The following is a 12,465-nucleotide window of genomic DNA, read 5'->3' as shown; positions in this document are numbered from 1 at the left end:
ACAGTTGGAGCATTTGTTTCTGTTCCTCTTCCTTTTTGTAAAATATGGCTCACGCCTTTGTGCCTGATGCTATTAAGGCATGGTTATTACGCCTTCAGCAATCCTTTCTGCTAATGCCATAAAGTGCTGAGTGATCCGTGTTACGCTACAACACTGCAAGTGTATTACATTAGAACCTAATGGCACAATGAGTGTATGCTGTCACGCTAACGCAGTGTTATGTGTGTTATGTTGTTTTATTGAGGTTCTTCTAGAGGACACTCACATTTTTCTTTCACCCATTGCTCTCCCTTAAAAAAAAAAGCACGTGGAAAAGCGAAACTCAACCCCGCTCCATCCTTTTATCTGTTGTGCAGCAAAGTCCACTGTCTGCATCCAGAGATGTAAGATAATAACAGTTTCCATTCCATCGTCACAATAAGTGCTGTTTCCATTCTGCTGCAGTTTGGTTTCCTCAGATGCTATGTTATTCGCCTCACTGTTGGCTATTTAATGTAATCTACATAATTATTCATGTGATTTACATAAATTACTAATTTAACGTAATTAGTGATGTAATTATTTCCAAACTGTTCATTTAGATAGAGGGAAGTGCAATGGAGATGGTGGGAGCGTCATCAATTACATATCCTTTGCAGACTGAAAACAACAACAACAGGTTTTATTTCTAGTTACAGATAGGTAGCCGTGTTGGTCTGCCATAGTCAAACCAAAAAAAATTCCTTCCAGTAGCACCTTAAAGACTAACTAAGTTAGTTCTTGGTATGAGCTTTCGTGTGCATGCACACTTCTTCAGATACACACTATGGAACTATGGAAGGCACCACATTGAGCCGCATGAAATGGAAGTCCATCAGTGTATCTGAAGAAGTGTGCATGCACACGAAAGCTCAGACCAAGAACTAACTTAGTTGGTCTTTAAGGTGCTACTGGAAGGTTTTATTTCTGTTCTTGATATGGAAGAATAAGTGTCCCCTTCTGTTTCCATCAGAATTCTCCAAAACATCTCACATGGCATCAAATTCATGTCATGGATTCTGGAGAGTGACCCAAGTGTGTACTGGTAATGCGATACTAGTGAGAAAGTATGTAGGGAAAATAGATGGCATGGAAGCTGCTCAATGAGATCAGCACAGGCCTGGATGTCAGAGCTTGCTGCTGGACAATCTCCAGTAGTGATGTTGGGAGTTTTAGTTCACCAATATTTAGAGGGCAGGTTGGGGAACGTTGGCACAGGTCCTAGCCAAACAGAGACTTGGTTTTACTTGGGACTGAGCCAAAAGGGCACCTTCACACCTCACAACCCTATTTCCCTGTTGCAAAAAGGTCTTTGTCTTTCAGCCAGGGGCAGCCCAAGCCATTTTTCTGTCTGATGTGAAAGACAAGATGGTGCTTACCTCATTCTGTGCACAAAATCTGACTAGAGGAGTAGCTGAATCTTACTTCAGGACTGGTGGTGGAAGAGAGTCCTCTACCCCACCCTAGGGCAGCAAGATACATCAGGAGCTACAAGGAAGACCACATGGTACATATTTCTAGCCAATTTCCACTCCTCAGAACAAGAAAAGCCTTCCTGAATGAATGAGTGTGCCATGGATTTGATGGGAAATTGAACATTTCTGTAAGCTGGCTCACCGCCGTCACAGATCAGTCTTCTGTTTTAAACGAATGACACATTCCAAGCCAAATCCCACTTTTAGTGGAATGTGTTGACAACCTTAGCTCTCTAATCCACTTTAGTGATTGTGAAAAGAGCCATATGGTGGTAGCCAGGGCTGCAATAAAAGTGTGTGATTTATTTTGTAGACGTGTCCCCTATTCTAGTGCAATCCCTCTGGGCTAGATTCTGGTTCCCTATTGTGAGACGCTACCCCCGAGTCCCTGGATTGTAGTTCGCAGCTTCTTTCAATACCCATGTTGGACACGTCTAAGAACTGGAGCCAACAGGGCTGCAGTTACATAGCATCAGCAGCCAGAATCCCAAGTAGGATTTGCCGTATTCCAGTTCCGGTCTCAATGCAGCCTGCGCCACTGACTCTGAAGAGCTGGCTGAGAACAAGCTCTCATCGCTGATATAAGGAAGAAAAAGGGAGGCTGTAAGAGGGCACAGTGATCCTGGCATTTCCCATTGGATGTTTCCTTTCAGCAGTGATTTGAGAATGCTGCAGATGAGAGTGAGAATTGCTTCAGAGCCTCCTGGTTTGGAGGAGAGTTTGCCATGCCGGAAAACCCTCCTGATTTGCCATTGTGTAAGAAGAAGAAGAAGGAGATTTGATATCCCGCTTTATCAATACCTGAAGGAGTCTCAAAGCGGCTAACATTCTCCTTTCCCTTCCTCCCCACAACAAACACTCTGTGAGGTGAGTGGGGCTGAGAGACATCAAAGAAGTGTGACTAGCCCAGCAGCTGCATGTGGAGGAGCGTGGAATCAAACCCAGTTCACCAGATTACAACTCTACTGCTCTTAACCGCTACACCACACTGGCTCCCTCATGCCCACACCACCCAGGGTGTGGTGTGCTCCTGAGTGGGGCATGGGGCAGAGGGTGCCCTCCCAGCCGCAGGATGGCCCCTTAGGTGTCTGGAGCAGTGCACGCATCCTGCAGCCAGGGACGGAGTGAGCCACCCATGGGGGCGGAGCAAGCCACCAATGGCGGACATTCGGCGCACTGCCCACCCGTGACTCCCAAGCCTTCCCCAAGCTGTCAAAACAAAGGGGGAAAGGCACTGGCAAAGTGGCGCAGTCCCCCCCCCCCCATTACCCCAATGGCTCGGGGTAGGCTTGGGAGTTGTGAGCAGGTGGCATGCCGAATGTCACCCCCCTCAGTGAGGGCACCCAGGGCAGTCTGTCCCCCCCTTCCTACACCCCTGGGTATATTGAAACTGTGTTCCTTTTTTGGAGTCCCTTCTCCATGTTCCATCTCTAAGAGAGGTGTGGTGGGTGGTGACAAGGGAGCTGGCCTTTTCATACTCCCTGTTGTGGAGTATGCTTCCCAAGGAAAGTAGGCAGAACAGAAGATGTAACACTTCCCTTTGTGCAATAGACTGCATTCAAGCAAAGCAAGGCCAGAGGTTTTAGCACACATACAGTGGTACCTCGGGTTAAGAACTTAATTCGTTCTGGAGGTCCATTCTTAACCTGAAACTGTTCTTAACCTGAAGCACCACTTTAGCTAATGGGGCCTCCTGCCGCCGCCGCCACACGATTTCTGTTCTTATCCTGATGCAAAGTTCTTAACCCGAGGTACTATTTCTGGGTTAACGGAATCTGTAACCTGAAGCGTCTGTAACCTGAAGCATCTGTAACCCGAGGTACCACTGTATATCCATCCAGGCAAACAAGAGGCAATATCACACTTCAGGGGCCTATTGCAGACAGGGAGGGCTGGAGGGATGAGTTTGGCTTCTAGGTTTGAGAATAAGCACCACTGCCTTACCTTCTGGAATTCAACTCCCTGCTTGCTTTGGACCACACTGCATGCCTCGGGATGCTCTGGTCTTTGCCTGTCTGCCCCAGAACCTGACCATTGGTCTGTCTTGGATCAGGTTGTTTGCCTCTGGTCTCAGAGACTGCTGCTTTCAGATTTAATCTGTAACTTCTTTGCTCCATACCATTCTCCTCTAGTCCTGCCTCCCAGACCTTGAGTCTGATGCATAGATGAAGATACTTTGAAAACTAGATGTACGGGAGAGGAAAATCATTGGGTTTGCATTTTAAAACCGACCGACCTCATCTGCGCTTCCTGAACCAAAATGCAAACTGAAATGCAACTGTCTGTTAAAATTCGCATCCATCCAAATTATGTGATGCAGTTTTAGTTGTGAAATTAACATTTTAAAACACAGTACGTTGGTTGGGGGAAATTGCTTGCAAAAGCATCTATATTTCATAGGGCTCTTACTGGCTTTGGGCAAAATAGACTTCGGGTTGATTCAGATTGATCTGGGATTTCAGAGTGGGTTGAGGTGGTTCCAGGTGACCCCAAGGAATGTGGAGCTGTCAAAAGGGGAAGGTCAGGTGAGTAGTTTTTGTGCGGTACCTCTGTTTTTATGATTATACTCTTCTTATTGTTTCAATTCTGTATTGTTTGTATACTGCTTTTTTAAAAATTTAAAATATTAAATGTATCCAATGCTAGCCCTAATAAGAGTAGACCCATTGAAATTAATGGACACAGTTAGCTTAGACCCATTAATTTCAATGGCCCTACTTGCGAGTAGGACTAACATTGGATATAATCCAATGTGGATTATATATAATCCAATGGATATAATACAATGTGGATTATATATAACATTGGATATAATACAATGTGTCTTAGAAATGGTTTTAAATACATAAATATGTGCACAGTATATATATATGTATATATATATATATATGTGTGTGTGTGTGTGTGTGTGTATAAAATCAGGAAAAAAAAATGTGTACAAAATTTCATGCGAATTTATAAAAATATATGATTACAAACTGATACAGAAATAGGGAGAATTGAATTTAAGACTGGAAAAAAATAGATGCTTAAAGAAACCAAAAAGGACATACTCATCCATCCCACCTTGTAACCTCTCTGGACTATACAGTTTGTCTCTGACTGCAGGATAGCTCAGCTGGTAGAGCAGAAGACACTTAATCTCAGGGTGGTGGGTTTGAGTCCCACCCTGGGCAAAAAGATTCCTGCATTGCAGGGGTTGGACTAGATGACCCTTGGTGCCCCCTTCCGACTGTACAATTCTATGATTATATGACCCTGCTAGTGCCGCCTGAGTCTGACACACAGATGATGCCATGAAAACTGCGAGAGTCTTCCTCCTCCAGCTCTCACTACTACAAACCAAGCCTCAAAACTCACAGGATGACTTTTTCTTCCTCTCTGATGTTTCCGAAGGAACTCAGCGACTCGTGCCCCTTCACCGAGACATTTGCTGGAATTCATATTGCTGGAATACTTTGACTCGTCTCCCCTGTGCTCAGATGGATTCCTTTCAGTTTGCAAATGCAAAAGGTAGTGATTCATGTCTTGGCCTTCAATTGCAAGTATTTATTCCATAAAAATGTAAATCAGCCTGATTGGCCTTCAGGATGTTATGTTATTCTGAGTTCCGGGGGAGTCTGTGTCTCTGTGGTTTTGCCATTGCCAGTCTCTCTTTCTCTCTCTCTCTCCCGTTTTCTGTCCAGCCCTATCTTCCTCAGCCATGAGACTCATTCAACTGGACATCGCTGACATTTTGCAGTGCGCCGCTGCCTTGCTTCCGAGGCGCAATATGCTCCAGCAGCACTGGGGTTAGCATTTGAATCGTTGACTTGCTTCCCTGCACAGGAAGCCAAGCAAACTCCACCACGGCCTCCCCTGGTCTCAGGGGCAGGGAGAGCAGGAGGAATTGCAAGTGATGGGCGGGAAATTGAAAGTCACCGCCAGGCAGCATCACCGAGCCTGTCTTGAGCACCAGGGGAAGTTGCGGGACTGGTAACCCAAGCAAGGTGGAAGGCAGAGCACAGCACAACGAAACAAATGTCTTGTGACAGTTGGAAAACCCACAGTCTCTTTCGACAGAATGGAGCTGACAGGCAGCTCTTGTGAGCAGGGGCTACAAAGCAATCAGTCTTGTTTCTGGGTTCCAGGGAAATGGAGTCGAAAACAGGCACTCAGGGGAAAGTACTGAGCAATGTGGGGCAAGCTGCTTTCTAGGGCTGGGTACACATGCGGACATGGTCCAGGGCAGAGGACACAATCCTGCAGGGTGGTGCTTCGCCAGCTCTTTCCCTGCAGGGAACACACCAGCCAAGCAGACTCCTGTAGCAAGCAGGATTGCACCCTCACTTCACCAGCTGGTGGGCTGAGAGGACAATCCTGCTAAGTATTGATTCCCTAGCACGTTCTCTGCAAATAGTCTGCAAACAACAACAACAACAACAAAAATTTATTATTTATACCCCACCCACCTGGCTGGGTTTCCCCAGCCACTCTGGGCAGCTCCCAACAGAATTAAAAGCACAATAGAACATCAAACATTAAAAACCTCCCTAAATAGGCCTTGAGATGCCTTCTAAAAGTCAGATAGTTGTTTGTTTCCTTGACATCTGGTGGGAGGGTGTTCCACAGGGCAGGCGCCACCACCGAGAAGGCCCTCTGCCTGGTTCCCTGTAACCTCACTTCTCCCAGTGAGGGAACCGCCAGAAGGCCCTCGGAGCTGGACCTCAGTGGAGGCTGAGCACAGATGCAGACAGGGAGGAATCAGAGGGTACACCCGTCATCCCATTCTCAGTTCTGCTGCCTCTATTCCTCTCATACCCCACTCTCAGAGAGTCATACATGTTGCCGAGCAATGGGCCAGACAGACCCAGAGGAGGAGCTAATAATAATAATAATAATAATAATAATAATAATAATAATAATAATAATATATTTATACCCCGTCCTTCTGGCTAGGTTTCCCCAACCATTCTGGGCAGCTCCCAATAGAATATTAAAAACACGATAAAACATCAAACATCAAAAACTGCCCTAAACAGGGTGGCTTTCAGATGTCTTCTAGAAGTCAGATAGTTGTTTATTTCCTTCACATCTAATATGATGGTGTTCTACAGGGTGGGCGCCACAACTGAGAAGGCCCTGTGCCTGGTTCCCTGTAACCTCACTTCTCCCAGTGAGGGAACAGCCAGATGGCCCTTAGAGCTGGACCTCAGTATCTGGGCTGGACGATGGGGGTGGAGACGCTCCTTCAGGTATACTGGGCCGAGGCCATTTAGGAGTTAAAAGTCAGTACCAACACTTTGAATTGTGCTCGGAAACGTACTGGGAGCCAATGTAGGTCTTTCAGGACCGGTGTTATATGGTCTCAAGCCTAAGGAGTCGAGCCAGGGAGACTTGGCTGTGTTACTTGCTATGAATAAAGCCCCACTGCCTTCTCCGAGCCTCAGTTTATCAAGATGATCAAGGAAATGGGAATGCATCCCTTCTGCTTATTTGTGACGTTAGCAGCCCACTATTTTTGCAAACAGCAAGGTCCTTAGCTTCACAGCAGCCTTGCAATATAGGCCAGGGCTCAGAAGAAGTGATCTGCCCAACTGGATTCAAAACCATGCAAGGATTTGAACCTCTTTTTCCCTAATCTATTAGGCAAGGCCCACCGCACTTGCAAATGAATGCAACACAGACCTTTTTTAGAAAGCCATTTCCGAGCTTAGGGAGGAGAGGGGGTTGCGGGCTACCCCTTCCCACACACGTGGGGGCTGGCCTTTTGCCCCCGCGAGAACAGGGAATCCCCAGGCGTGCCTTCGACCCTGCCCACCAATCGGCGGGCTGGGGAGGCGGGGCCTAGCCTATTTAAGGCCAGGCACGCCTGGGGACCGCCCTCTTTCCCCTTTCCAGCTGAGCGGTTTTTAATTGTTATGCAAATGAATGGGGGGAAGGAAGCGCCATCACCTTCCCCCAATGAAAAGGGTAGTCCGGTAGAGGACTCCGGGGGGCATTGCCTAGTCCAAAACCTAGGGAGGTAAGGGCCTCCGGCACGCCCCCGAGCGGTGACACCCGTGGGATCCTAATTGGCGTACTTCAACAGGACTCCCACGGCTTGTGGATAACCCTTCCCGGTCTCCATGCCAGGTAGTCGATAGGAGCTAGTGCCTAAGGCCAATACCTTTCAATTCTGTAATCAATAAAGTTGTGGCCTTTTTATGCCCATTAACCTTAGATAATGTGTCCAGTGTCTTCATTTCACATGGGGGAGGGGACTTGCCACGCAAAGCCATTTCCAAGCTTAGGGAGGAGAGGGGGTTGCGGGCTACCCCCTCCCACACATGCGGGGGCTGGCCTTTTGCCCCCGCGAGAACAGGGAATCCCCGGGGACCGCCCTCTTTCCCCTTTCCAGCTGAGCGGTTTTTCCCATCCCACCCACCCTTTAGGCTTAGCTAGCTATGACCTTGCTATGGACTCCGGTTGGTCGCCGCAAGGGGCCTGGTACGAATTTTTCCAATTTGGCACACTTCTAGCCTTTTGGTTTTTTCACCTACCTCGTAGCAAACGTCACAACTCTCGCGGTATTGGGGGTTGGGCATTGGCAGGGGGTTAATTGTTATGCAAATGAATGGGGGGAAGGAAGCGCCATCACCTTCCCCCAATGAAAAGGGTAGCCCGGTAGAGGACTCCGGGGGGCGTTGCCTTGTCCAAAACCTAGGGAGGTAAGGGCCTCCGGCACACCCCCGAGCGGTGACACCCATGGGATCCTAGTTGGCGTACTTCAACAGGACTCCCACGGCTTCTGGATAACCCTTCCCGGTCTCCATGCCGGGTAGTCGATAGGAGCCAATGCCTAAGGCCAATACCTTTCAATTCTGTAATCAATAAAGTTGTGGCCTTTTTATGCCCATTAACCTTAGATAATGTGTCCAGTGTCTTCATTTCACATGGGGGAGGGGACTTGCCACGCAATGGAAAAAAAGCATTGGGAGTTTGCAATTTTGAATGGAGCAGCAGCAATGGGGAGGGGGCTGCATAAGCTTACTTCCATTTTCCAGATCAAAATTACCCCCTGCTTCTTCCCCTGCAGGTTCTGGATGCATTTAAAAGTAAAAATGCACATGAAACCCTGTGTGTGTATCTTTGCTCCTCTTTTTGTATAAACAGCAGGATGTGTGCAATCTTGACAGGGAAAACAGCTGACAGAGAAAGGCACAAGGCCCTTCTTTTTTTGTTGCACTGCTAAAAATCACAGTCTCCCGAGACAACTGTTCATCTTCTTCTTCTTTTAATAGTAATAAAAAAAGCAAGGCTTTATTCCATGCATTGGTGTGAGAAGCGCCTTTCACTCCCGAGTCCAGCATTCGCACCACTGCAAGCTCTCTTTCAGTGCTCATTATGCTGGATAAAAGGATGTTATATAAATCACAAGCCACTAATGGAATGCCGCCCACAAAACTGGTACCCGCATTCTGGCAAGGAAACTGGACCCTGAACATTCAGTTTTTGATATTTCAGAATTTAAAATTATTCCAAAAGCTGTGTGGTTTTGTCCAGAAAATGACATTCCTGACCAACAGCATCCTACACACAAGGAGTGCGGTGGTGGAGCTTCATGCTCCGGCACCGGGGAGAGCAGGCGGGGGCGGGGCTGGCACGCATCCCGGGGGCGTGACGTGCCACCCGCAGGAGCGTGGCACGCGTCCTGGGAGTGTGGCGCACTGCCTGTGGGGGTGTGGTGCCCAGCACGGGCAGGGGGCAGCCATGATGGCACCCCTCCGGGATCGCACTGCCGGGGGTGGTGTGCTCCCCCCCACTCCTCTTGTGAAGGAGTGAGGAATGTGTGGCTCTCCAGATGTTAAAGGTAAAGGGACCCCTGACCATTAGGTCCAGTGGTGACCGACTCTGGGGTTGCGGCACTCATCTCGCTTTATTGGCCGAGGGAGCCGGCGTACAGCTTCTGGGTCATGTGGCCAGCATGACTAAGCCGCTTCTGGCAAACCAGAGCAGTGCATGGAAACACCATTTACTTTCCCGCTGGAGTGATACCTATTTATCTACTTGCACTTTGATGTGCTTTCGAACTGCTAGGTTGGCAGAAGCAGGGACCGAGCAACGGGAGCTCACCCCGTCATGGGAATTCGAACCACCGACCTTCTGATCGGCAAGTCCTGGGCTCTGTGGTTTAAGCCAAAGAGCCATCCGCGTCCAGATGATATTGGACTCTAATTCCTACCACCTCTGATCATTGGCCTGGCTGAATAGGGCTGATGGGAGTTGGAGTCCAACTATCTTGAGTCCTGCATTGCTGGACTCTCTTACCCCTTTTTGGCTCAGCCCTAATGCTGCCCCGCATGGGATTCTGATGTGTTAAGCATTTTTTTCAGGTTTGGAATGGGTAGTTTGTATACTGTAGTGTGTGAGAGAGGAACGCGGGTGGCGCTGTGGGTTTACCACAGAGCCTAGGACTTGCTGATCATAAGGTCAGCGGTTCGAATCCCCACAACGGGGTGAGCTCCTGTTGCTCGGTCTCTGCTCCTGCCAACCTAGCAGTTCGAAAGCACATCAAAGTGCAAATTGATAAATAGGTACTGCTCCGGCGGGAAGGTAAACGGTGTTTCCGTACGCTGCTCTGATTCGCCAGAAGTGGCTTAGTCATGCTGACCACGTGACCCGGCAGCTATACGTCGGCTCCCTCAGCCAGTAAAGTGAGATGAGCGCCACAACTCCACAGGTGGTCACGACTGGGCCTAATGGTCAGGGGTCCCTTTACCTTTACCTTAATGTGTGTGAGAGGGAGGGAGGGAGGGAGGGAGGGAAGGAGGGAGAGAAAACAAACATAGTGAGCTGCCTGGGAGTTTTGCTATCCTGCAGTCATTCACCTAACTAGCTCAATTGTCAGGCCAGCCATGTTGACTGCTGTACCATGCTGTGATGTTCTGGTTTCTTCTGTGTGATCAAGGAAAGCAGAGTTAATTTCAACAACTGAACATGATTAGTTCTGGAGTGAACAGCAGGGGTAGAGGGGGAGGGGTCCTCTATTTTTTTATTTTTTTAAGAAAAAGGCAGACGTTTCCTTCCTTAATTGAATTGTGCCTATTAACAACAATGAGGGGGAAAGTGAGGAACAAATGTGAAATAAAAGTTTTATTCACTTCTGCTCAAGAGGCGCTAATATTAATAAACTGCCAGATAAAGGGATTTGGCAGGGTTTGTTAGGAGGATTAGCTCTAAAAAGATGATTAGATTTCCCAGAGTAAACTCGCTGACAAACAAGAGGGCCAACAGAGACTCAGATGATCTGAAAAGATGCATCCGTTTCCTGGCAGGTAGAGCATGTGGTGAGATTAGCTTTCCAAGTGGCTTTGCTGTCTAGACACACCCCTGCCTGCTGGGACCTTCTGAAGGCAGGAGTGGAAGGATCTTTGGAGAATCACCAAAACCAGAAGTGTGTCCCCCCCCCCCCCCAGAACACAGAAAGAGCCATGATAGATCAGGCCAAAGATCTGCCTACCCCATGTTCTCATGGTGGCCAGAACGCTGCCTCTGGGAAATCTGCAAGCAGGATGCCAGGGGAACAACACTTTCCTCCCCACTCAGGTAACCAGAGGCATACAGCTTGCAGGAGTGGAGATAGTAGTCTCCAAGGATGGGCTCTTCAAATGGTTGACTTTATTAATATGGCACCTTTCCACAAAAAGCTGCCCCCAAATTGGCTTAAAACAGTGCTTCTCAAACTATCTGATGTAGTGCACTAGCCTTTCCCACCACACAATATACTAGGGAATGGTACCATATTTGGTTCCTGAAGTATCTCACCCAACCTAAAAGGTAAATGACCCCTGGATGGTTAAGTCCAGTCAAAGGCGACTATGAGGTTGTGGCGCTCATCTCGTTTTCAGGCCAAAGGAGCCAGCATTTGTCCACAGACAGCTTTCCAGGTCATGCGGCCAGCATGACTAAACCACTTTTGGTGCAACAGGACACTGTGACAGAAGCCAGAGTGCACGGAAATGCCATTTACTTTCCTGCTGCAGTGGTACCTATTTATCTACTTGCACTGGTGTGCTTTTGAACTGCTAGGTTGGAAGGAGCTGAGACAGAGGAACAGGAGCTCACTCCGTCACGGGGATTCAAACCGCCGACCTTCTGATCCACAAGCCCAAGAGGCTCAGTGGTTTAGACCACAGCGCCACCCGCTCCAGCCACCCAACCTAGGCTGTGGTGGAGTTGTTGATGACCAGGCCATCTACTCATGGAGGTTGCTTTATAGAACATAGCAATAAATTAAAAGAAGACCAAAACCAACCATTTAGCAAACCTAGAAGAACTTCAATGTCACGAGATGAATAAGTTGGACTTGAATATGTTAAGTGAAGGGCAAAATGAAAGTTATCAGACAATAAAGGTCCAGGACATATTGCACTCCTAATAGCCTCCAAATAGCCTAGCTTAAATACAGTTCAGAGAGGAAGGGGTATTATCCCCAGACTAGAACTGACTCCGTCATCTCTGCCCCCGGGGAAACTACCAGCTGTCGAAGGGAATCTCTTTTATTGACTCTGCAACACTATGCATATTCAGGTCAGCGTCACTGAGTTCAATGTTGTCTTCCCCCATGAAAGTAAGAAATATGCTGGGAGCCCTTTTGCAATGATTGCACCATCCATTACTACCGGTCAAATCTTTCTCTGGAGTCGTCCACACTGGCACAAAATGGGCAGCACAAAAGAAATTCTAGATGAGCCCTTAGATTTGTTCAGTTTTCTTCAGGCAGAGCTCAAACCAAAAGAAACCATTTTGGAATTATGTTCCAGGTAGATGCTACTCAGTGACACTTTTCTTATTGTTCAGTCTCTATTCCTGGAACAAAAATGCATTGTGTGTGCCAGACAACCAAATCATGGTCTGTAAACAATGTTCCCAATTATACGAGAGGGCTGCTTAAGAACAAGATGGAGTTACATATAACCTAGTTTTCTAGCTTGGCTCATGTTGGATAGTA

The sequence above is a fragment of the Podarcis melisellensis genome (genome assembly GCF_964234715.1).
Source record: "Podarcis melisellensis genome assembly, chromosome: 14".
NCBI lineage: Eukaryota > Metazoa > Chordata > Lepidosauria > Squamata > Lacertidae > Podarcis > Podarcis melisellensis.
Note: the sequence above shows the minus strand (reverse complement) of the source record.